Consider the following 26,707-nt stretch of genomic DNA (forward strand, 5'->3'; position numbering starts at 1 on the left):
TGTCTCATTCTCCTGAAGGGAAACTAACCCAGGACCCACGTGCTGACTGTGAGGCAAGGGGAGGGGACAGAAGAGTCTCAGGTTGAGCAGCAGGTTAACTGTCAGGATGAGAACAAAGGCTTTGTCCTCCCCAGAGAGACAGCACAGGACCCCACGTGTGCTACTGTGTGTGTCTGCACCTGAGCCTTTCAATGTTAGAAGCCTTTAACATGGAAGGCATGTGCTCTACCCCTGAGATGCACCCCAGCCTCTCAAGCTCACTGGTATTTCTACTTCATGTTTAATATATTAGTTTTGGAGGGAGAAAAAAGGCTCATTTTGGGGCTTATATTGAAAGGTTAGAGGTCAAAAGGGCAGAAAACACGGCATGTGTTCATCATTGAATTTTGTGCATTTAACAGTGCCTGGGCCACTGTCCTCTAATAAATGTCATTCCTGGGGGAATAAAGAGATAGATCTTTTAGGACAGAATGGAGCATTTTAAGGATGGCTATCAAACACTGAGACAATAGGCAATAGACTAATTCTCAAAGCTTTGTCTCCCTGGATGTGTTCTGTCCTGTGGTCACCACACAGTGGTATTTGATATCATTCATTCACCAAGTGTGTACTGGGCCTCAGTGCTCTGCTAAGTGCTGCGGACAAAAAACAGATGAAACGTTACCTCTGTGGAGCTCGTGGTTTAGATTAGTCATTCAAGGCTAGGAAGCCAAGGAATCAGCTCCCATCCAGGGTGCAGATGCAACCCAGGACCTCCATCGTAGCAATATCCTCCTGAAGAAGCCAAGAGAAGATGGAAGAAAGGGCTCTACTTCTTGGGTCATTTCTCTGCCACAGAATCAAGAGCCCCACCATTAGGGAGTTTCCAGAGCTAGTGCTGAAGTGTCTGTTTCTGTGTAATTAAAAGACTTCCACCTAATATCAGTGAGGTTTCCAGAGTACCCTGACCATTGACGCCAGCCTAGACCTTTCTCCAGGGAAATGGTGATGAAGGAGGGCTGGAAGTCTCGAGCCCCTGCCGCAGTGTGAATTCTGTCTTTCCTGACAGTCTCACAGCTCTCCTTCCAGCCATGGAGAATAAATCCAGCGTGACCTTCACGTGTTCAGGACCGAACACTGCTAATATGTGTCCCTTTTGAAATGTGCAAGATGTTGAGTGTGATTAAGTTGAAGGAAGATCAAGGTGAGCCACTCCTTCGTTTAAACATTAGCTCCTGGCCTAGACTTATTCCGGAAGGGATTTAAAGTGTGTGCAGAGCCACCAGGCAAGTGTTATGTTGTGGTATAGATGTCATGTATTGCAATGTAGGGGGAGCCTCTTATCAGACACCCTAACATCTCCATGTCATCCTGCCTTCATTTGGATGGAGCATGGGCAAAAAGAAAAAAAAAAGAGAGAGAGAGAAAGATACAGGGGGTGTCTCCTGAGCACTCTTGGAGTGCCACAGGCAGCCAACCTGCCTTCGCTTTATAGAGAGCCTCCTTCCTGTTAAGTGCTTTCTGAATTGCTTCTTCCAGATATGTTCATAGCCAGAGCTCACAGACCATCCTTTAAAGATGAGCGGCCCCATGCTTCTGTCCCATAGCCATTCCATTTCATAAATCCTTCATTTGTAAGGTAAGCCTTCTAACTTAAGTCCAGTGCGTGGCTCTCCTGGTAAATCCATTCTGAGGGAAGACTTACAGGGAGAATTGGATTAGGCTGTAGGCGAATAGTGGGCCAGAAGCCTCCAGTCCCCTGTTGTCTGAATCTGTGCTATTGGCATTATGGGAATCACACCTGCTGGGCACCCCCAGCAGAACAGGAATTCGGAGGCCAATCCTCCAGGGCTCAGATTTAGATTTTACCTCTGCCTTTGGCCATTAGCCTTCTCTGCTAGGTTTCTTTATTTGTAAAGTGGGAAGAGTGTATATTTGCAAGGGTCTTTCTGCCATGCCTTGTGATGAGAACCACAGCTTTTCAATGTGGGAATGGTAGGTGTGGAGATGGCTGGGGGCGGGGTGTGTGTGCAGAGATGACAGCATCGCTTTAAACGCTGCTACCATCACCACCCATCCCCCAACAAATGCTCATCACATCTAGGTAGCTGAGGGATTCCTGCAGTCATATTCAGGCCAGATAGATGAAAGTCTGTAGCTGCATACAGCCTGGTGCTGGCCTCTTCTGCAGGTACCGGCTACTTTAGGTTCTGATGCTGTGTGTTGAGGACACTCTATCTAGAGACCCATGAAGGTGGCTGAGAACAGCCTGCTGCTGGAGCAGAATTCATTTCAGACTGAAGTGCCTGGGGCTCTCTGTTTGTACTGTGATGGGTTAGTTGTGATTTGTATTGTGCAGTTATACACACTGGCCTATACATTTGCATAAGTAACTGCTTCATGCCCTGTAGGCAGGCATATCAGAGCTGACTCCCCTCCCAGTTGTTCTAGTGAGATATGCCCTGCCTGCCTCTGTCCAATTGGACTGTGGTCCCCACTGCCTATTCTCTCTTGCTTCCATTCTGTATTCTGCAGTCCTGGTTGGCCTGGAATTCTATATGTAAACCAAGCTGCTCTCATATTTACAGAGCTCCACTTGTTTCTGCTCCCAGACTGCTGGGATTAAGGGTGTGTTACCACCATGTCTGGCATTTCTCTTTTGTTCTTAATCAAGGTGCTAAGTTTGCCCATTGTCCCTGCACCTTCAGCAGGACACAGTAGACACCAGCTGGCTGGCCATGGCTCTGCCTCCCTCTGTAAAGGTAGAGGAGGGGAACAGTATGCTTTCAGCTCAGGTTGGGAACCTAATACTGACTCATGAAATGAAGGAAAATCACCAAGGCATGACATGTGCTCTGGGCCTTGTTCATAGTGTGTCCAAGTGTCTGTGGAAGCCATGATCTGGTTGGGCTCGAGTTCAGAAAGCAGCACAGCTATATCCTTGTTCTTAGGGGATTCCAACTTAGGTGGTGAGGGAGACTCTTGTAAATAGACAATGTAATCCTAAAGGGAACTAGAAAGATGCTTTAAGGCTTTGGAAGAAAGGAGAGTCGTCTTGCAAAGGGGCAAATAATGATATTAGAAGACACGGTAGTCGAGGAGGGAGGGCATGCTACTAAGGTGACCCAGGTCTGTGCAGAGAGTACAGGTATTTATTTGAGTTTATGAGATTCAGCCAGAGAGAAGAACTGGCAGGTAGCAGACTGCAATCTTCTACCCTGGATGGACAGCTTGACACATACCTGTGATAACCAAGGAGGAAGGGCATGGGTTTCTGTCTGTGCGTATTCTATGCAAAGAGGTTCTTGTGGCTGCTCATTCCATGGAAGGAGAATCCCACTGTGTGCACAATAGTCAAAGAGTCCCATGTGTACACCATGCAGAGGAGCCTCACATGTGGACGATGGTCCAGGGATGCACCATGACTGGAATTCTCATGTGTATACAACATCGTGTAGACATGAGTCTGAAGAACTCTGCCTCAGTAACTACCAGATGGCCAGGAAAAGCAGGCATTGCCAGACTAATTAGATTAATGTAGGAAAATGTAAGGAAATGTCTCTTACCTTAAAGTTCTTATCTTACCTTTATAGGGACCTGAGTTCAATCCCCAGGACCCGTGTTTTTAAAAGCTATTGCACTTCCATAATGTGCCACCATTGTACCAGTGTATTTTGTATGCACATCCTTACTGTAGTTCACAAGGTTCATGCTGGTTGGTGATTGTTCTCTCTCTAGTAGCATATATAGCACCTTCCAGCACTGCGAATGCTACCCAGAAGGTAAGAAGCTTCGAGTTGAATTCAAGCTTAATTTCACCATGTTCAGTGACATAAGTATATGGTATTCTCAGCAACACAGTCTACTTGTAGAGGGTACCAGTAGCATTGACAATAGCCAGAAATTATTTGATCTCTAGGACCCCCTTGGCTAATGACTCAAAGAGAAGTAACCTATTTCTAGTCCCGAGGGTTTGATTTGGTAATGTAAAATATCTAAGTGGGGCTCATCTTCCCCATTTCAATAATGCCATTTCAATTCCTTTTATCTATGTATATATTTTAGAAAGCTTCTACAGTAGTAGGTTTCCACATGGCTTTTTAAAAGGACCCTAATGTCTGTTGACTCTCCTCATATTCTCTCCCTTACCCTGCTCTCCCATCCACCCCATTTAATTTTATTTTTTGGTAACGCTGTATTCTATTTTCTTTTCCTTGGAAGATCTTCTCCTCCCCTGGTCCCTAACTAGGTATCTAACCCCTGGATAATCTAAATGAAACACACACACACACACACACACACACACACACACACACACACCCCTAAAGCTTAAAGTCTAACATTCACATTCAAAAGCGCATAAGCAATGCTTGTCTTTCTAGGGATAACCAACCACGTTCTGATAGGATTTAAGCCTAATCCCTGAGATGGAACCTAGAGCCAACATTGACGATAAGGACGAGACCCTGAGGCTAGAGAATTACTCTGCCAAAAGACCAGCAACAAATGACTCCTAATGACATACTGCTATACCCATAGTTCAGAGCATCACTCAGACCTCATTCCTGAAGCTTCTTCTTAGAGCTCACAACTGGACAATGTTCAAAGAGTGAGACCTTGAAGCACCCCAGTCCTAAGCGGTCTGTATCACACTCTTGCCCTCAGGGCTCAGAGATCTATTCAGAAGAGGAGACAACAAGACTGTAAGAGACAGAGGTGATGGATGACTCCAAGAAAGAAAAAATGTCTCGCAGACACAACAGGGCTCGTGTATGTATGAACTCATAGAGACTGTGATAGCATACTGCCCAAGACCTGCACAAGTCTAAGCCAGAAACAATCCTACCAGGGAGAAGGGAAGGTGAGGAAGTCCCAGCCCTAACCCAGAAGCTATTTGACTCGCTGGGTTGTTGATGGGCATGTCAACCTTACTCCATGGCGACTCCATGCTTTTTTATGAGTGTGGGAGTGGGGGTGGGAGTTGAGAGAGAAACAGAGACAAAGAGGGAGAGAGACAGAGACAGACACAGAGAACATGTAGTTGGATAAGTTGACAGGGGATGTATCTGGGAGGAACTGGGGAGAGAAACAAATATAATCAAAATAAATTGTGTGAAAGTTTAACCATTTTAATAGAGAAGCTGAGTGGGGTGGTTGCACACAGTTGTAACATTTGTAATTCAGCTCTAGAAAGACACAGAGAGGTGGATCGCTGGAGTTAGCCAGCCAGCCAGCCTAGCTTAGTCAGTAAGCTGCAGGCCAGTGAGTAACTGCATCTCAGAAAACAAAGTAGACAGGGCCTGAAGAACAACACCTAATGTTTGCTCTGTAACTGCCACACCTCCCCAAATGTGTGCACTTGAACACACATACACACACACACACACACACACACACACTCCCTCTCCCATCATACCTTCTCCTTCCCTACTTTTTCCATCCTCACCCTCCACATACATACATGCATACATACATACATACACCACCCATGCACCTCCTCCCACCCCTACATGCACCCCTCCCACAATACAGGGAACATCATATCATCTGAGGGACTAAAGAGGAGTAGGAAATGTGATGCAGGATGGAGTGGAAGATGAGATGGATACAAGATGGGGAAGCAGGATCCGGACTAAGCTGAAGAGCCTTGTCCTTACTGCCAAGAAGACACCACAAATTGTGGGGTGTGCAGGAAGTCTTGCGTGAGGGACGTCCTGAGTAAATGTGGACTGTTGAGATGGGGATGGTCAGGGCAAAGACCCCAGTGCCTTAGACCCAGAAGGAAATAGCAGGCTCCCACCTTCCCTGGGTGAGGCTCAGAGGACAGTGGCAAAGCCTGCCTTGGTGGGTCTGAGTGTGGGTGTTGATAGTGTGCAGGAGATGCCCACCATAGTGTACTCCTCCTGTAGAGAGTAGAGATGCTCCCACAGAGCTTCGACAAAGACAAGCTAAGTCTGCCTCCGTGATCCAGCTGGATGTCACAGACTCTGCCTCCTTGTTTACCTGTATGCAATAACCCTACCCCCTTGTTCATGTACATAATAACACACTAAACTTTCATGGTGCTATGGCTTTTCCGTCCAAGAACACTTTACCTAAACCCAGCTTCTCTTTGCTGTGTGTCTGTCTGTGTGTTCGTCTTTTCTAGTCAGGCCAAGTCTCTGGAGTCATGCTAGATGTAGCACCAACTCCTTTTGTAACAGAATGTCGTCTGTCCATTGACAGCTTACCATGCCTATTCGCAGAGCATTGGTCATTGCTGCTGGGGATGTGGCCAGGGCTTCAAAAAGCACATAAATTAGGCATAGCAAGATGATGTTAGAGCCTAATATGTGCTTGCCTTTCAGTGACTAAAAATCTGGACTTCAAACATGGCATGCCAGTTGTCTGAGCACCCTGGCCCAGCCACTCAATCACTAAAGAGGGGGATGAAACTTCGAATTATCACCACAAATTAGTACTTTTCAGAATAGAAATTATTTTGGTATAACAAATAAGTTTCCTCCTTTTTTTCTCTTAGGAAGACAGAGAGTTATAATTTACTTCCCTTTTTTTCTGTGTTCAAAGAAGGAGAATTCTTCTTCACGGTCTTGGAACAAGGCAGATAATAGACCTTAGATATGCAGGTCAAACCCTGGAGATAGCAGAGTGACGTTCGACTGACCTCGTGCCACAAATTAATCTGCAGTCCACTTAAAGTGTCAACAGCAATAAATTAAGCCATTGTGCTTGAAGGACACTGGGATTGCCATGGAGTGGGGCCAGGGTCCACTGAGGGGACATTGTCTTAGTGTATGGTCTAAACCTACACAAGAATGCACAGAGCGTCAGAATGGTGGCAGGGGTGGGGTTGGCACAGCAAAGCCAGGAGGATTGCCTTTGATAAAAGAGCATTAGAATTCACTAAGGTGGGACCCTAATGTGGCAAGAGGTGGGCTACATTGCCAGACTCAGGGAGGGTTGATACCATTTGTCCTCTTAGTCTGGGTCATTCTGTTTGTAGCTCCCTCTTCCTATGGGTCAGTAATGGCTTTCATCAAAACATGGCACAATGTAAGAGCCGGAACCCTGGCTATGGACTGACCTTGGGTGAGGCAACCTCAGATGAGCTGGAGGTTTTAATGAGCTGCTTAAACATCTCCTGCATAACTGCCTTAAAAGGCAGTGACATCTGGCAGGTATTTCCTGATTCTCAGTCACTGTGAACTTACTGAGAGAGCTAAGACCACACCTCTTCTCTTTCCCCTTGTCTCTTCTCTCTGTCCCACATGTAGCTCTGTAGGTGGCTTGTCAATCAATCACAGCACACTGCAGCACCCACCTCAAGAGACCTGTGAACCTATGGTAGCAGATGACCTCCATGTATCCTGAGGGATAGACGACTCACCCCTCCCCATGATGCCTGCTTCTAGATCCCTCCCTTGCTGGTTGATAATATTACCCAATTCCCATATGGCTGGAATGTGGGACAAAGGATTCAGTGGCCTTCCTGCACTAAGCCATTGATTTAACAGGATTGGAAGCCAATTCAGATATTGCACACTTGACAACATCTGACCACACCTAGTTAGTGTCAGAAAACCACCTGGGTCCCCTTGCAGTCTCTGCCATCTATGCTGTTGAATCCCACAGTTGGAATAGGCAGGTGTCTACTGAAGGCCACAGCTGGACAACCTACACAGCTTACAACCTACTGTCATCTGCCATGCACAGGCGGTCACCAGGCTCGCCCTGGGTCACAGTGGGTGGAACTTGCATCCCATCTTCTTTGTCCATCATTCCTTGTGTGTTGGCATGTGTTCTTTGTGTCTTCTTGTGTAGAAAAGTCCCGTTTAGACATAAACCTTTCATTAGGATAAAGGAAGGAAAATGCAAATTCGCAAAGCAGATGTATTTGCAAAAGCTGAACTAATTTTTTCTTCTGTGGCTCTGAGCAATATGGTCAGCCAACCCAGCACGGAGATGGGCAGAAAGAGGTGGGCTGGTCATATGGAGGACTTCCACACTGACCCTAGCTGAGGGCTGAGGATCTGGGAACACACTCTTGGCTCAGCTGGGGTTTGTGTGTGTGTGTGTGTGTGTGTATGTGGTTTGTTTGTTTGTTTTCTTTTTTTGGTCCTTGCTTTTCCACCTATAGGCTGACAGAGGACAGTGGAGCAGCCGACACACAAGACTACTGTGCATGGCTAAAGACTGTGGTGATTTTATAGCATTCTGGGCATTTCACATCCATAAAGTAGGAGCTGGGGCTCTGCACAAGGCACTTTTTCTTGTGTTTCCTCTTTTCCTCTTCTGGAGAAAGATGAAAGAGATCCCTTTCGAGAGGCATGTTCTCGTGAGGAGGTCGTCACCGCCGGAAAGGTCATCGAGAACTTTTACACAAACGCTGTTGAATTTTGTTGAATGCATCCTGTGCCTGTTTGGTGAGATTGTGTGGTTTCCTTCAGTTTTTTCACATAGTGGATGGCTGACTGTTGTATGCCCCAGAAAGGCCCTTTGCTGGCATCTGCCCCAGTTCCACTGGTTTCAGTTGCCTACATCGTGCCAAGGAGTTTGGCATTTATATCCATGAAGGCTGTGTTTGGTCTCCTCATTGGCATACTGTTGACATACGATGGTGCTGGATTTGTGAACTGAGTACTGTTGTGGTCTAATATGCTTCATTTCTCTCTTAGGCACTGGCAGAATTGCAGTAAAACCATCTAGGCAGGGAGTTTTCTTGGTCAGGAGTTTGAAATTACCCAATAGGTTCCTTCCTTCCTTCCTTCCTTCCTTCCTTCCTTCCTTCCTTCCTTCCTTCTTTCCTTCCTTCCTGAGTGCAGGTGCCCACAGAGGCCAGAGAAGGACGTTGGGACGTTGGATGCCCTGGAGCTGGAGGTACAGGTGGTTTTAAGGCACTAATGTGGGTGCTGGGAACTGACCTCTGCAAGAGCAGTTCAGTCTCTTCACCCCTACTCCGTCTCTTCCGCCCTGCCCTCTCCTGCCCTGCCCTGCGTTGGGTTTAAAGCCTGTGCTTTGCTTTGCTTCCCTGTATTCCTAATGAGATTGACCATATGCAACTGTCTTCAACATCTTCAGCTTCCTCCAATAATCTGAAGTCTTCAGCCAAAGCCATCCTGGGACTTTGGGTTTTTTTTTTCTTCCTATGGTTTGTATTTTCCTACTCTGACATCTCCATGGTGTAAATGTTGTTTTTCTGCAGGTGTTTGAAGCCTTCTCTGTTTCTATGGTGTTCACCTTCAGCTCTGGAGCACATCGATCAAAGCTGAATGTAGATTAATAGAAAATTCAGAAACCGAATGCATCTCAAGGCTGGCATGTGCTGGCTGTCTTTAACTTTGAGAATCTGATGTTCCTGATTTCTAGGATGAAGAGTAATCTTAGCTTATATCCTGTACGCACTATGTTGTGAGATATGAGTTCTCTTTAAGTCTGTGGTTTTCAACCAAGGGTGTTCTTGCTGCCCTTGGGACTTTTGGGAATCTTTGCAGACAACTTTGAATGTCCCAGTTATGGGGTGTTACTGGCATCTAGTGGATGGAGATCAGGCATGGCGTACCACATCCTGGAGCACAGTAGACAGTCTGCTCACAGATACTCAGTCAGAAACACAAACCATGCATATGCTAAGAAGCCCTTGTGTAAAGCTGGAGGAGGTGGGCTTGGACCATAAGGACTGTCTCACACGATGCAAGGTGATTTTAGTGTGTGCCATAGATGGAATTTAATCTCCTAACTTTACATGTTTTAGCTTAATCTTCATTGTAATGGCAGTTGGAAATGAGACCAAAGATGGTGTCCTCATCATAAGATCAGTGCCCGGTTACAAAGAAAGGCCAGGGTGATCTGTCTCATTAAAGACATGTGCTGTATGGAAGCAGAGAGAAGGACTTGCCAGCACCTGGCCCTGTTGGCACTCTGGTTATGCATGGTCTTGCATCTTACAGGACTATAAAAAAGTCAACGTCTGCTGACTAAGCTGCTGGTCTGCTGGGTTTCATAATAGAGCCCGGGCTGATAAATGCATCGTGCTTCTCTGGGTCTGCTGCAGATATGCACAGCATGCTAAGCAAACCTGTGAGGCACATTAGAGTCCCTATGCACTCTGCAGTTTACCTGATGGCTATGGTCATGGCCAGGTGGGAGAGAAAGGCAAGAGGGACACAAGGGATTCCCACTTGTGGCCACATGTAAATGTCCCTGGTCCTATGCTCAGGCCAGCTGAGTGCAGAGGGAACGTAGGACTCCAAGGCACTGTGGCAGTGTCACAGGTGGAGAAGCGGGCCTGTCCCTAGGCCCTGTAGGAGGTCTGTGAGTACTGCCTGGGTACAAACCACCTGAACTTCAGACAAACGGAGTCAGAGTGAAGTGTGTTACCCTAATAAACACGCTGTCCTGGATGATCTGAGTCTCTCCCTGACTTGACCACTGAGTGCAACATCAGAGTGGTGGTGAGGTACTGTTATCTCTTGTCTCCATTAACCCCCATCAAACAGGTCCACTGGTCTGACCCATAGATTTCACTTGTAGGTTTTTTTTTTCTTTTCTTTTCAGTATTGTGAATGAAGCCCAAGCCTTCCTTGGAAGGTCTGAGCAGATGAGGTGTCGCCCTTATCATAATTCTTGGCACACTCTGCTGAGCACACACAGAAAAATCGTTAGTTACCCTTCGCTTTGACAGAAGTATCATTTTTGCAGTCGAGATCTGCAGATAATTAAAAAGCGCATGGCTCCCGACTCCCCGTCACTGCCTTCCTTCCCTCTGACGATGCAGTGCCCTGAATAGAATCCTTCTCAGGCACTCTGACTGACAGCTGGAAGGATATAGCCCAGCCACCAGGGAGTGCTAGCTCTGCAGACAGGATTTCATGGCACAGTGCTGAGGGAAGCAGCACACAGCCTGCCCAGATCACTTGAGTGATATGGTTTAGTGAAGCAAAGAGAGCCACCGAGAGAAGACAGCTCTGCCCAGGCTTTGATTTAAGAACCCATGTTGTGCCAGTGGAGGGAAGTCACTCACCTGAATGATTCTGTTAGCCATTAATGTTGCGCTGGGCTCCCTTAACAAAGCCCGTGGGAAGCTGCTCTCTCCAGCCCCCACCTCTCTAGGGAAGAGAGGGGACAAAGCCGAAAACTGGTCCCCTGGATAGCAGTTTCTAGTCCTAGCTGACTATGAGTCCTTAAGAGCTCATTTTTTTGCCACCCATTCCCTAGCCCAGCCAGAATGCAGGTCAGACTTTGTTTTCAAGGTCAGGGAAATGTGTGCTTCCTGTTTTAAGAAACCTTCTTAGTTTGCTACAAATACAGGCTCACAGGTAAGAAACAATAGGGAGGGTCTGTAGATTCTTTACCCAGATTCTCTCCATAAAACATCTTGTAGGCTACTTTCTAAGATTGTCACAGCTAGGCTACCAACTATAACACAAACCACCCCCCTACACAGATTCCCTTGCCTCTGCCCATTTATGCCTGTGTGTGTGGTTCTCTACCACTTTTGTGTACCTTGTAATCAAGAGGCAGAGTTACCCATGACTACCTGCCCTGTGCCTGAGATGGGGCCACTACATGAGGAAGCCACAGGTCACTGTAGATGGACTGTCCACCTCTTTATTAAAGTAGACTGGGGCACTGTCAATGGCAAAGAAAGAGCAAGAGTGAGCAAGCCAAAGAAATAGATGCTGGAAAAGTCCTGTTGACCATGACTGTGGGAGCGGTGTGTACGAGTCAGGGAAGGGATGGTGGTAGCTGTTCTCTACCAAGCACTTCTGTGAGGGAAGCATGAAAGAGATATAGGTATGTCTACTATTGAATGAATGAGCACCCAGAGTGTGTCGAGGTTTCTACTTTCAGTGGCTCTAACCAGGCTACTGCTACTTCTGTTGAGCTCTGCTGGCGCATGGTAGCGGCCAGAAGCATTTTCATGGCACCAGGAGGGTATTAGGCACTGCAGGATTTGGTGTCTGTTGTCACATGCTGTGATGAGGACCTTCATCCTGAGCCATGGATGAGAAGTTGAATTTATCACTCTGGTTGCCACGGCCGATCCTCCGTTCATGTTCATATTGTGGCGTGTAGGTCCCAGCACACTGGTGTCCAGTGTTCTCTTGCAAAGCTGATGCCTGGTCTTTTGCAGTGATTGGTACATATTGCTGGCTTTGGTGTGGTGCTAGTGTGGAGCTGGCATAGTTAGTGTGATGTTAGCATGGCTAACATGGTGCTGGCATGGGATTAGCATGGTTAGTGGGGTACTTGTGTGGTGCCAGTGTGGTACTAGCATTGTTCTAACCTGCTGTTGGTATGGTGTTAGTTTAGCACTAGGTGGTATCCATGTCTGTGTGGTGTTCTATGGTGTTTGGAGATAGCAGTGATGTATTGGAAGAGCCCTGCCTTTCAGCCACACAGACCCAGGTTTCATCCTTTATCCCAGCATAAGCTCTTCATGCCTCAGTTTCCTCTCTCAGCCTTATACTCATGTACCTTTCTTTGCAAGTATAGGAAGTGAGAGAATTCAGGGCCTTGATTAACTGGGTGCCTGACTAATCACTGAGGAGTCCAGTGAGGTTTCTGACCCTCAATCAGTGAGTTGAAAACCTCTGCTTTCTGATGCTGGAACCCATGGATGAGGCTATACAATCCCCTGTCTGCCACTTACTGTCTCCAGGAGGCAGAACGTTATGTCCACTATATACAGAGAGAATAGTATTCAAGGACTCAAGACCACAGAAGGTGTCTTTCCAGATGTGCTCCCACATTCATGCCATTAAGCATGTCTGTGTGACATACTGTGACAATGTGCTCAGGTTGCTACAGAGACATTGAACATCACAGCAGTTAGAGAAGGTAGGTATTCGCAGAATTGGGACATTTCCACAGGTAAATTATCATTAAGCACAACTTTCTGCATTCTCAATCATAAAACTACAGCAAACTCCTAGCATCACAAGGACTAAATGGTTCAGAATCCAAGCACTCATGGTAAATTCTTCTCTGTCTTTTCCCTCCCTTCTTTTCCAGGACCCCAGCTGCCTAGACTCTGACCCTCATGCAAGGGCCTTTGGTTCCAGGCAGTTTGAATACTGCATACCCTCAGAGAGTGTCCCTAGATACAATGTCTTTTCCCCTCCACTCCCACCCCCGCTTTCTGAGAGCAGGCTTCTGTGCCTGTCAGAAAGGATGCTTTGTTTGCAAAAGAGGGCTAGACTTCTGGCTCAAGATGACAGATTGGGCTCAGTGTTTATTTCCTTCCCAAGATCTCTTTAACATGAGCTGGGAGATAAGCCATCAGCTCATGACTTTTAGGAGACTGTCTGGAGCACAGGCTGACGGGTGGAGGAGGTGTTCTTGCTCAGCAGGTACAAATGGTGTGCGCGTATGATGGAGGAGGAGACCAGGGAAGCAGAGTGGATGCTGGATACAGGGTATTACAGTAGAGGTGAACTGAGCAGAGACAGCCAATTCTAGGTAGATCTACCTTTCGAGGCACCAGCAATGGCAGCTGTCACTCCACTCATGGAGAGGGCATCTTTCTTCTCTAAAGATCCGGAGAGAACAGTGTATGTGTACGGGGTGGGGGCAGAATTGGTGGAGTGTTGGTACCTTGGAATAAAAGATGATTCATTGTGATATTTGGAAACTCCTGCTCACTTCCAAAGAAAAGCCTGCCACCAACCTGCAGCACGTCACTCTCAAACATGCCTGGAGAGGTCTGGTGGTGCTGCTCAGTGGTAAAACACTCACCCGCTAGGACCAGGTCCTGGCTTGACTTCCATTCTGATACCCACACCACATGTAATCCTTCAAATATGATTGGAAGTATTCTAAACTATTTAAAATAAACAAATGGGATAAAAAATATAGGCTGTGTAGGCAAACAATAATTAGACTCCTCAGAGACACTGAAGAATAAAATACAGGAAAAATATATGAACAGTGCTGTGAGAAGAGCTGTACCTCTGGGAAGTCTGGGAGACCTGGCTGGGGCTTCCCTCCCTCCCCTTGGTCCTTCCTCTATACCCACCACCCACCTTTTCTTTTTCCACCCATACCTGTATTATTTTATACATTAAACATGTGCATTTATTAAAGATTTACTAAGCAAACAAATTTTTTCAAGCTTATTCAAAGCACATGAAGCTTGTCTGGTTCTAGTACCCAGGGCCATTAATTATTAATTGGCACCCGTTTTCTGACCCTCCTTGTCTCTGTATCCGGGGAGATCTCCAGGCTCCTGGTTTAGGATACTCTTATTGTCTGCTACCCTTCGGGAAAGCTCCCAGCTGTCACAGGACCACTCTCCTACCAGCCATCGTTCATTCTGTGAGGTCGAAGCAGATCTGATTTTAAATGGTGTGGAAACAATAGGCACGTGGATGGGACGCAGAGTGGGAAGAATTGGGGTGTTGGAGATGCTTCTCTGGGAGCAGCAAACCAGGGACATCCAAAAGGTCATGACCTTACGGAGATCCCACAGAGAAGAGAGACATAAATCCATTCGTTTGAACGGTGGTCATATTGACTTCATACTGTTTGAATGGGAGTACTCTGTACGAATGCTGTGAACCATCATACCAACCTGCCTGTACCCATCTCTGTAGTCATAGGATTAACCAGCTGCTCTATGATTGGATTTGAGGCCCACTATATAGGAGAGAGCCCATGCTTGATACTATAAACCCAGTCAAAAACCCATGCTTTGGAAGACCATGGGCTCTAGGAGGGGGACTTACTATTGCTGTTTAACTAAGTTGATACAGCATCAAACTGCCTTCTAAATATCTACTTTTATATCCATGGATGTAGAGTCCTCATAAGTGACAATTGAGAGCTTAGTCCTAAAGAGGATGTGGGCAGGGGAGAATGTAAGAGCTGGAAGATGGAGAGAGAAGAGCCTCGAAGTGCCATCTCTGGGCGTGACACTGCAACCTTGACTCAATAGCAGCTCCTTTTACTGGCACTGGACCTGTCAACAGCCAGCCATGGATGGTGAGGTGCTTATGGGCTGTATCCCTTACTGCTATTGGCTACTGACAGATTCTAGGGGAGGAGAAGCCATTGTCTTCAGTTGGGTATCCACAGGAGAGCCTGCCAGCTTCCAATGAATAGTTCCAAACCATGGAACTATACGTGATGATGGTGTTTAAATCAAAGTGGGTCACAAAACAAAAAGACATGAATGTTGGAAACAGATGGATTAAAGAGTAGAAGGTAGGAAAGAGGCGTGGGGAGAGCAATCAGAACATATTTTGTACACCTATGGAGTTGCCAGATTTAATCAATAATTAAATAAAATAGAATCCTAAGGTTTCCCTGACCCCTGGATGTCAGAGGCCAGGCACATGAGAAAGGGTGCTGCTCACAGACCTCCTCTAGTATGTCTTGCAGGAAAGCAGTGGCTTTGAATGTGCTGCATGGAAGCTATCACCATGATGCCATTGAGGAGCAATGTTGTAAGGCACAGAATGGCATCTGGAGGACCCAGAGGCACCCAAGGCACACACCACCCAGCCAGGTGAGCGATTTGCTCTGGCTGCCTGGGCATTCCCAGCCTGTAGGACCTGGGTTCCCAGGGCCACAGATGCTCAGCAGAAAGCATTAGCTCTGGGTACACATCCCAAAGGATAGGCATCACAGGGTTTACAAGCTGGTTTCTTGCAAATAGGGTTTTTTTTTCCTTAAGTCCCATCCACAGTCCCCCAGGAAAAGGCTTCGAAAGAGTGATAGTGTGTCCTCTGTGGGCCTCCCAGCACAGGACTATGCCTTTTGGTGACAGTGTTGCTTGTCTACATCCATACTCCTCTGTGACTGATCCATGATGATCCATGAAGATGCCACACTTTCATTTCTAGTCAGTAAAAACCACACCACCTCTGTCACGAGCCCCCATGGTCATGCATAGTCAGCTTTGTGTCCAGTAATATCACTCCACAGTTGATATCATACCTGAGGGAAGATAACTTGTTCCTGGTGGGCATCCCCAAGCCCTGAGCCCTATGCAGTGACCATGTTCCTCAAGGACACCAGTATCCCACATGGCCTTAGCTCCTTCCTGTGTTTCCCCCTCACTAGCCCACAGCCCATAGCACACTCTCCCACAGGAGCCACAGTGCTTCAGTCTCTCCTGGTTAGGAGCCTCCACCAGGATCAGACCTTAGTTCTCAGACCTGCAGACTCAACCCCTGCCATGCTACATGTCCCTATAGGGATGCTCTGATTCTCAGCGTCTGCTGGGCCAGTCTCCTTCTGTACCTGTCTCTGTTCACTGCATACAATAGGTGTCTGGTATGGAATGATACCCCTTCCCCAGCACTGAATCTTGGCAGTGGTCTCCCTACCCCTTGGTCTTCACTGTCCTCTCTGTGACAGGGGTGTTCTTTGCTGCCCCAGTTTCCCTTGTCCTTCAAGATGATGCAGGACAATTTAAGAAACTCAGAGGTCCTCCTGAGGACAATTGGGCAACATTGTCACCTTGCCTAATCTGCATGATCCTAACAGTTCTAAGAGAACGGGACAGATGGGGCATCTGAGGATAGTGTGGCTGGAGTGGGCGGGGACATTGATGTAGTGAGCATGATAAGCAGCATATTTGGCCCTCAGTGACAAGAGTGAGGCTCTATAAGGAACTGTGGAGTAGGTAAGGACAGCGGCCCACTGCACAATGGGCTGTGAGTATACAACGTGGAATTGTAGGTGGGATTGGCTTGGAGTACCAAGAGACAAGAAGACTTAGGCTCCAATGCTCTAGCTCTTCAGTTGTTTAAGAAATTATCTTGGGGCTGGGGAGAGGGATCCGTTGACAAAGTGCAGTCTGCGCGAGTATGAGAAGCTGAGTTAGATCACCAGAACCCAGGAGTCTGGAGACACAAGGAGGAGCTGGAGAGGGGTGGTATTGGATGGGTAGGATTAGAAGGCATTGTCTGAATGTGTGAGACTTTCAAAAATATAACACACGCCTTTTAAAGCAGAGAATAGTAGCATCATGATCTTGTAATCCCAGCTCTGGGAAGGGAGAGACAGGCAGATCCTTGAGGCTCGCTGGCCAGCCATCATAGCCTTGGTGAGCATCAGGCTTGTAAGAGATGATCTCAGAAAATATGTTGGATGGCGGCAGAAGAGCTACAGCTGAGGTTGACCCTTCCCTCCATGTGCATGGGTATATACATGCATGTGCACCCATACACACACACACACACACACAGAGAGAGAGAGAGAGAGAGAGAGAGAGAGAGAGAGGGTCTGCTCAAAAGCCTCCACTTATTTATTTTAACGTGTACCAGGACAGGAATGTGGGTTGTTTCATGGAAAGAGGCCTGGCTTAGGAGGGTTGACAGCACTGGGGTTAAGAAATGCCTTGGGGGACCTTGGGGACAAATGCCAGGAAGAAGTACTCCTTCCTGACTTTAAAGCAGAGCTCTGGAAAGAGTTCCTCAGTGGACTGGGAAGCCAAGGAGGCCACAGCCCCATGTAGGTCCACAGTCCCCTAAGGCACAAAGGTTCTTATAGCCAAGGAAAAGATGGTACAGATGGGGAGGAGGGCCAGGCCAGAGAAATGGCTGTTGTAGAAGCATAAGGCTGCTCTGAACAGGTGATGCTGCGTCCCTAGGAGAAGCTGTGGATATACAAAAGCATAGTTCAAGTCTATTCCATACATGCAGGAGTCCCAGGACATTGAGTCGGACTAGCATCAGGGGAGAAAAGGATATGTTTTCAGGAAAGCCTCCTTTTATTGGCTAAAAACATAACCGTTCTTGCAGTTTTAATTAAGAAACTTGGACAAGGTGAATTCTCAAGGGAAACATGCATCCATGTTGCCATAGTGAAGGAAAAAATCATCCCAGGGTGCTGTGGCCGTAGCACAAGGCTGCCTGCCTGTTTTAGCCTTGTACTGGGCCCTCCCCAGAGCCTGGAGAAGGATCCAGAGGGCATGCTTGAAGGTTTACCCAGCTGCTGTTTTAATAAAACACACATTCAGCCTTTAAAAATTTAGGAGGCAGAAAGTAACTCTGGGAAAACTCCACTCCTGTTAGCTCCAGGATTCAGGAGGTTGAAAATAAAGCTGGCTAGAGCGCACAGGTCACACGCACGCAGTCCAAGCACTTCTTGTTGAAGCTGTAGAACCCTGGTCCTCCCGAGGCCGACTGTTACCTGTCCCCAGTTTTGCCACATGACCTAGATCAAGGAAGAACCCTCGTTCCACCCCCACAGATCCTTATGGAAGCCAATAATACCACAATCCAACTCCGATCCCTGGAGGACACCTTCCTCTTTCCCAGGCATATGGACACATCAGCTGGTGTGTTATCACATAGCTCTTACTTGGAGACAGCCTGGTGCAGCAGCAGCAGCTCAGATCCCTCCTATCCAGACCCACGGAAGAATCAATCTGGGGTTCATGTTATGTCTGGAATACTGAACACAGGTGGGAGTCTGGGCCCTAGGAACCTGCCCTGCACCAAACTCTCCATGCTGTGAGGTTGTGAAGACTTCCCTCCTGATATTTCTTGTTGGCTTATAGCAGGGTATGAGGGAATTCCTCAGCCCCCTTGAAGCATGTGACCTAGGGAGGTTTACTGTCTCCTAGGATGGCTGGGGTAGCACATGAATAGACCCCATTCCTCTCAATACTGCCTCTGGAGCCACCTCCCAACCTCGTGTCTCTATCTTGCAACTCAGACCCCAGGATTCCAAAGCCACCGGAGGTGGCAAGGATGAGTCAAGGAAGCCACTAGAGACATGAGCAGTGCAAGCGAGGTGAGTTTCTCCTCTGCTCCTCATCCTCAGCGGCTCTGGGAACAGTGCTGTTACTGTCCCAGCTACAGGATGGGTGGCGGCCACTGACTTTTCCAAGGTGACATGCTAGGAAGGTCTCCAGCAGGATCTATAAGCAGTTTCTATCCTGTGTGTTCCTCAGAGCTAGGTCACCGAAGTCCCCTGGTATTCTGTGGGGATGCTAAGAATCCAGATTCCTCCGAAGGGTGGGACCACCAAGGCCATGCCAGTTATGACCAAATAGAAAGGACAGAAGGAATAAACAGGCAGGGGTGCTGTGGTGGATTGGATGAGTGTGGTCTCCATGATCTCAAGCTTTAATGCTGGATCTACAGTGGGTAGAACTGTTTGTGAAGGACTAGGAGGTGTGGTCTTGTTGGAGGAGGTGTGTCATTAGGGTGGCCTTTGAGGCTTCAAAAGCTCATGTCATTCCCCATCAGTTCTCTCTCTCTGTCTCTCTCTGTCTCTGTCTCTGTCTGTCTGTCTTTCTCTCTCTATCTCTCTCTCTGTCTCTGTCTGTCCTTCTGTCTCTCTCTCTCTGTCTCTCTCTGTCCTTCTGTCCCTGTCTCTCTCTCTCTCTGTCTCTCTCTGTTTTGTGCTTGTGGATAAAGATGTAAGGTCTCAGTTACTGCTCCAACACTATCCTTACTTGCCTGCTGCCGTGCTCCCAACCATGGTGGTTATGACCTCTAGATCTCTGGAATGATGAGCCCCAATTAAATGTTGTCTTCTATAAGTTGCCTCTGTCATGGTGTCTCTTCACAGAGGTGCAAGGGCATGTAGATCAGCTGTCTGGCTCTGGAAGGTTCTATGTGGTAGGTAAACTGAGGCCAGCCTCCTGTCTTAGTTGGGTTTCTGTTGTTGCAATAAAACACTATGACCAAAAAGCAAGTTGGGGAGGAAGGGGTTTATTTGGCTTACATTTCCACATTGTAGTCCATCAGTGAAGGAAGCCAGGACAGGAGCTCGCACAGGGCAGGGAACTGGGAGGCGGGAGCTGATGCAGAGGCCATGGAGGAGTGCTGCTTTCTCATTTACTCCCCATTCCTTACTCAGCCTACTTCCTTATAGAACCCAGGACCACACCCCTAGGGGTGGCCCCACCCACAATGGGCTGGGCCCCCTCTACTAATCACTAATTAAGAAAAATGCCTCACAAGCCTGCCTACAACATGATCTTATGGAGTGATTTTCTTAATTGAGGTTCCCTCTCTCAGATGACTTTAGATTGTGTCAAGTTGACATGAAACTAGCCAGCACACCTTCCTACTGAACCCTAGGGAGCCAGACACCTGGCTCACCAGCTGACAGTGCCAGCAATCTAAGATGTGCCAGTTGTTCTATTGACACTTCTGATGTCGTGTGGCTTCTGGGGATAAGGTCACATCAGCTCAGAGCCATCTGGGTGGAGTGAAGTCCATTTCCAGAGGATCTTATTTCTCATTGGTGGTGGTGGGGGGGGGAGGGCTGAACAAATTCTGCTGATCTTGGGTACTACTCACTTGCACTTCTGATAGTATGGGTCCCAGCTGGAAATGGAGTGAGGTCGCAGCAAGGTTACAGTCTTTTTCAGCCTTGGTCCTGCAGTTCTCGGCTTTTGGGGATCCCCTTATAGCTGAGGTGTTACCTTGCTGTCATGTCCCTGTGACCCTCACTGTCTGTTAGTCATCAACCACAGTGTCAGGGTCACTGTGCCTCATTGAGCTCTGTGGGCTGGGGGTGGGGATGGGGCACCGAGGCAGCCCATGGGAAGGGGCCCTGTGGGCTTTCATCTTCCCGCAAAGGGAGACAAGGCAATTTCTATTCCGGGGATGTTCTTTACAATAAATCTGAGTCCTGTTTTGAGAGATTGAAGTCCCTGGGAATGAGGTTATGGGGCAACTTGACAGACTGGAGGGAAGTAGATCACCCAGACGGATGACAAACGGAGCGGAAGGTCTAATCAGAAAGAAGGATGGGGGTCTAACTCAGCAAGGTTTATGGATGGCGGCAGGAAAGCTGCTGATCTGCTCTTTCCTTGGGGGAATAGAAGTCAGGGGTCAGGGGTCAGGGATCAGGGAGGGCAGGGTGATCAATAGAAACCCCTCTGCAAGACAAGAGCACTTGGCAAGCCGGGGGACGTGGGAGACTGTGTGTTCATTTGTTTTAGCTAGCTTCATTTCACTTAGGGTTTAACTTGGCTTATGGGAAATACCTTGCATAAAACTGATGTAAATATGCAATGACATGCCAGGCCTAGGAAAGGGTTAAGTCAGAAGGAGAGGTGGGGACCAGAAAGGAAATTCAGGGAAAGCTCACATCTCACATTATCTCTTTACTACACAGTGGTAACGGCCAGAGGACTGTATGATACGCCAGGATGCACATTCCACTCTTTACAGAGGTTAGCGTCACCCTCACTACATAGGGATAGAGGGAAGGTCTGTATTGCTGCCCAGGACCCTTTCTCCCCAGGCTGAGTACCCCAGTGGGGAGTCATAGTTACATTTGCCGCCCTACTTAGCCAGGTGCAGCACAGAGTGTCTAGACCATGGTAGATTGGGTTTGATGGGGTAGGCAGTCTAAAGGTGAGGTTGCTGAGAAGATGGGATGAATCCTAGGGTGCTGAGAACTTCTGGGACAGAGAGCCAGTGAGCACCCACAGTTCACACTGAATCTGTTCAACAGCCCCAGGCAGCACGAGGCAGCATGAGGCATTATGGTCCTTTTATGGTTGAGGAAACGGAGGCTCCTGGAGGTTAATTACCTCATAGGGTCACACAGTTGGGAAGTGCCAGGGCTGGAGAACAGCTTTCCTTCCAGGCAAGTCTGTGCTGTAGAGGACGTGGCTCATTGGTTACAAGCCATGTGTCATCAAGAGCACAATCTGGATAACTCACGTGATGGCAAGCATGCTCCCTCCCTTCCACCTGGGTCCCTTTCCTTTAACCTGGGATGACCCATAGATGCTGACTAGGAGATGGGGTGATGGGGACTGTACTGGTTCTAGTCTGTTCTGTCCTACTGAGCAGGGCCCTCAAGTAAGGCCACATAGAGAGCAAGTTTTGCTCAGAGACAGCCTCACCCACACCCCAATGGGATAATGCTTTTCTGGTCCCTCACATGATGTAGCTCCCTGTGAAACACCCCAATTTGGGAGAGCTCTCAGGTAACCATGTATGGGAGGCCAGCATTGCATTCTACTTCTAAGTTTTACATTAGTGGCCAAGTGGAAGAACAGCAAAGACAGATCTTGTCTGCAGTTCTGGGGCACGCTAGAGCCAGGTGGCAAAAGGCAGGCTTGGTTACTCTGAGCCTTTGGGTTTCAGAACAAGGCAGGCTCAGGGAGTCCTGAAGGCATGAGAGAAAGTGTGTCACTTCGGAAGGAAGGACAACACAGAGGACTGCTTTTTCTGAGTGCCAGGGTCAGTGGGTTTAATCAATACTTATTTATCATGGGAGTTTCCAACCAGGACATGGAACACTGGCCAACAGTAACTGGCTGGCCCCGCCTGCCAGTCAGGGCTCCCAGAGTGATGGACTGTGGGGGTTAGGACATCATAAATCATCTATCATTGACAAACAGATTGTAATGATGATCCTGGGATCTTGGGGAGGCAGGATTCGGAGCCCTTACTTCCATTCATCTCTGCAGTACACCCCAGCCAGTGATAGCTGGCCTTGACTCGGTCCCCACAGCATGAGCTCAGGACCCTCAGATAGGGCATGAGGCAACAGTGCACGTTTGTGTGTGTGAGTGTATGTGTGTGTGTGTATGAGATTCTGTCACTTTTCTGTCCTGTCCGTCTCTCTGATGTATAAGCTCCTTACTGAGCCATCCCAGTAGTCAGCCACCACAGTGAGGAACCACTGTAGCCCACCCTCCTTCACCCTTGCCTGTTCTCTTGGCCTGCTTGTGTGGGAGCCTGAGGCAGCTGATCACTTTGTGTCTGCAATCAGGAAGCAGAGGGTGATGAGCGCTGGTGCTTAGCTCGTCTCTGTCTGTGTCATTCACCTTGCACTCTGTCCTGGGGCCTAGTGCTGGCTGGGTGAACTGTCTCTTCTCCTCAGTCAGCCTAATGTAGAAACTTCCTCACAGGCATGTCTGGGAGCTTGTCTCCCAGATAATTGTATGAAGATGACAACCTTGCTCATCATAAGTGCTACAGCAGTGTGTGTGTGTGTGTGTGTGTGTGTGTGTGTGTGTGTGTCAGGGGGCAGTGCGTGTACATGCCAGGGAGCAGGTGTGGATACCTGACAGCAGAAATTCATTTTATACTTCTCTGAAGGCTGCAAGTCTAAGTAAAATCAAGGCTCTGGCAGATTTGGGGGTTTGGTGATGGCTGTGTACCCTCAATCATAGATGGTGGCTTCTGATTGTCCCTGTGTGATGAGAATGCAAGGAACAGAAGCTTAGGGAGATGGAGTCTTGCTCAGAGCCCAAGAGCACACAGTGTGAGCACTATGCTAACCTTTAACCCAGGTACGCCTGACCACTTGTATCAGAACATGATCCAAGCCTGATATATCTGTTTCCTAAAAGGCTCTGCTCTCTTAGGTGGATGCTCTCAGCCAACCATTGGACCGAGCATGGAGTACCCAATAGAGGGGTTAGAGAAAGGACTGACGGCGCTGTAGGGGTTTGCAGCCCCATAGGAGAAACAATAACAACCAACCAGAGCTCCCAGGATCTAAACCACCAACCAAGGAATACACATGGAGGGACCCATGGCTCCAGTTGCATATGTAACAGAGGATGGCCTTGTCGGATATTAATGGGAGGAGAGGCCCTGGGTTCTGTGAAGGCTCAATGCCCCAGTGTAGGGGAATGCCAGGACAGGGGAGTAGGAGTGGGGAGATGGATGGTGGAACATCCTCATAGAAGCAGGGGGAGGGGGCTGGGATAGGGGTGTTCAGAGGGGCAACCAGGAAAGGGAATAACATTTGAAATGTAAATAAAATATCTAATAAAAAATTTCAAAAGAAGAAGAAGAAGAAGAAGAAGAAGAAGAAGAAGAAGAAGAAGAAGAAGAAGAAGAAGAAGAAGAAGAAGAAGAAGAAGAAGAAGAAGAATGGAGTTGTTGGAGAATTCCGAGTGCTTATGAGAAGAAACCTCCAAGAAAATAAGTCTTGTGCCCTCAGTTTCTCCAGAAACACAGAGTTGTTCTTGGAATGTGCGTTTGTGCTTCTCCCAGGTGAGTGAGTTTGCTTTCGATTATTCATTAAACCTGGCTGTTGTTATTTGTTTATATGTCTCCATGGAAAACCATGCTTCTTGCCAGGTGCAGCTTGTCCTTGAGATTGTATCCAGGTTGAACTCATGAGAACTTTACTTACATGGCCTTTCTTAACACTCATTGTCTGGTGCTCTGAATAAAGTTGGCTATTGCTTGAGGTTCTAGTCTGCCTCATTTTTTTTTAAAAAAATATGTATTCACTTATAAAATATTCATGTATTCCAATAGCATCTCTCCTTCTCTCACTACCCCCTCATGCAGATCCTCCCCACTCCCTTTCTCCTCTGAGAAGGGGGAGCCCCCCCTCTGGGTATCACCTTCCCCAAACCCACACACACATCACTGCAGGACTAGGCACATTCTTTCCTGCTGAGGCTAGACAATGTGGCTCAGTTAGGGGAACAGGATCCACAGGCAGGCAACAGATTCAGGGACAGTCCCCGTTCCAGTTGTTGGGGGACCCGCATGATGACCAAATTGCACATCTGCTACATATATGCAGCGGAGCCTAGGGCCAGCCTGTGATCACTCTTTGGTTGGTGGTTCAGTGTCTGGGAGCCCCCAAGGGTTTAGGTTAGTTGGTTCTGTTGGTCTTCTTGTGGAGTCCCTGTCCTCTTAGGGTCCCTCAATCCTTCCCCTGACTCTTCCATAAGACTCCTCAATTTTAAGCTCCGTTCTCCCAGGTTCCATTGCCTTTACAGTGGTAAATGCTCTCGGTCCACACATCCCACTAATAGGAGCCTCACATAGAAGTCAAATGCTCTTCAGGCAACTTTCCAACAGGCCCGACCCTCCTGGAGGCTGTTCGCTGGCCTTAGCTCCTGCCTGACGACGTACACAGCCCCTGCTCACACTCAGTGTCTAGGGGAGCTGCATCTCTCGGCTCCCTTTGTCCAGCAAGGCTGATTTGTGGCCATGGGGATGAGTCACAGTTCAGATGGAGCAGGTCTGTGCAGTTACCTCGCATCAGGAAAAAGGGGTGATGAACCTGGCCCATTAGCTCTGAGTTAATGGCGTGATAATGGCTCCATATTTCTTTCTCCTGCTGTGTAGCAGGAAGCTGGTTCACAGCAGCAGGACATCAACAGGGCAGACCCAGGGTAAAAACCCAGTTGTGAATCTCTCCAGCCATGAGACCGTCCTCACGGAGTGTACACGCACACACATATTTCTGGCAGGCCTTGTTGTGTGCACACAGGCATGTGTATGGATGCACTGTTAGCTGGCATATGCAAATGTGTTGGCATCTCCCTTTGTGCCCTCTCCTCTGTGTGTGTGTGTGCCTATGTGCTCATGTGTGCATTTGTGTTATATATACATGTCTGTATGCCTGTGTGTTCACAAATACATGCGTACCTTGGGAATTAAAGGAAGGAGAAAGTCTTGGGTTTGGAGGAAAATGAAAACTCCTAGCAGAGACAGTTATTAGAATGTCAGCCCTGCTTCATGGCCTGCTTGCCTGCTCCTAAATGGGCCAATTTGCCTCCCTTCCTTTGTTCCCTCTACAGAGACAGCCAGACAAATGGAGATGCATGGCCTGCTAGATAGAGGTCTGGCTTATAGGGGAAGAAGCATATTCCAAAAGGACCAAGGTGTGTGTGTGTTGGGGGGTGTCCTTTCCTACTTTGATATAAAGCCACACAGGACCTGCTCATTTCCCTAAGATGCTCTTCTGCTGCAACTCTTGGTGGGTTTTCCTCTTTTTGTGGCTCCTCTTTGAAACCACTCTGTACTGAGTCCTCAGAGGGCCCAGGATACCGGGCCTCACTTGAGCCATCTAGGATCAACTTCGAGAGGACAGTGTACCTGTGAATGGGAAAGGCACCTCCAGAGAGGGAATTCACTAGAGTCTCCAGGCATTTTCCAAGGAAACTACCCCTGATACATGCCTGGACACATCTCCAGGGCTGTGAGTAGGCACACATGTACAGATGTTCCTAAGAGGCATTGCTATGTGGAAGATCATGGCCATCTGGACACTCCACTGTTGTCTGCTGAAGGGCCCCAGAGCTCAGGTACTGACCCTTAGAAATGACCAGCCAAGCCATGGGCATGGGGAGAGGGAAGTGTGAGGGTTCCTAGAAATAGGTAATTATGGCCAGTTCCGTGATCCTGTGGTAGTCATGGAACTAGCCGGGGAACCTGTGCCTCACCCTATCTCTGTATTTTTTTTGTCTCCTCTTTGAAGATCATTCCATGCCGTTGTTAGTTGTCATTGTAAATTTTTTTTTTTTTTTTGTGGTTTTTCGAGACAGGGTTTCTCTGTGTAGCTCTGGCTGTCCTGGAACTCACTTTGTAGACCAGGCTGGCCTCGAACTCAGAAATCCGCCTGCCTCTGCCTCCCGAGTGCTGGGATTAAAGGTGTGCGCCACCACGCCCGGCTTATCATTGTAAATTTTTAACACACAGAATCATTTGTGAAAAGGAAGCCACAGCTGAAGAATTACCTCTGTCAGATTGGCATGTGGGCATGGCTGGGACATTCTTCCTCCTCCTCCTCCTTCTCTTCCTCCTCCTCCTCCTCTTCCTCCTCCTCCTCCTCCTCCTCCTCCTCCTTCTTCTTCTTCTTCTTCTTCTTCTTCTTCTTCTTCTTCTTCTTCTTCTTCTTCTTCTTCTTCTCTCTCTCTCTCTCTCTCTCTCTCTCTCTCTCTCTCTCTCATTTATTCTATTCCTTATGAGGCAGAGTTTCGTTATGTATTATAGCTCTGGGTGCCCAACAACTGCCTATGTAGACCAGGTTAGCCTCA

The sequence above is a fragment of the Mus caroli genome, unplaced genomic scaffold (genome assembly GCF_978045245.1).
Source record: "Mus caroli unplaced genomic scaffold, Mus_caroli_1 scaffold_14, whole genome shotgun sequence".
Taxonomy (NCBI): Eukaryota; Metazoa; Chordata; class Mammalia; order Rodentia; family Muridae; genus Mus; species Mus caroli.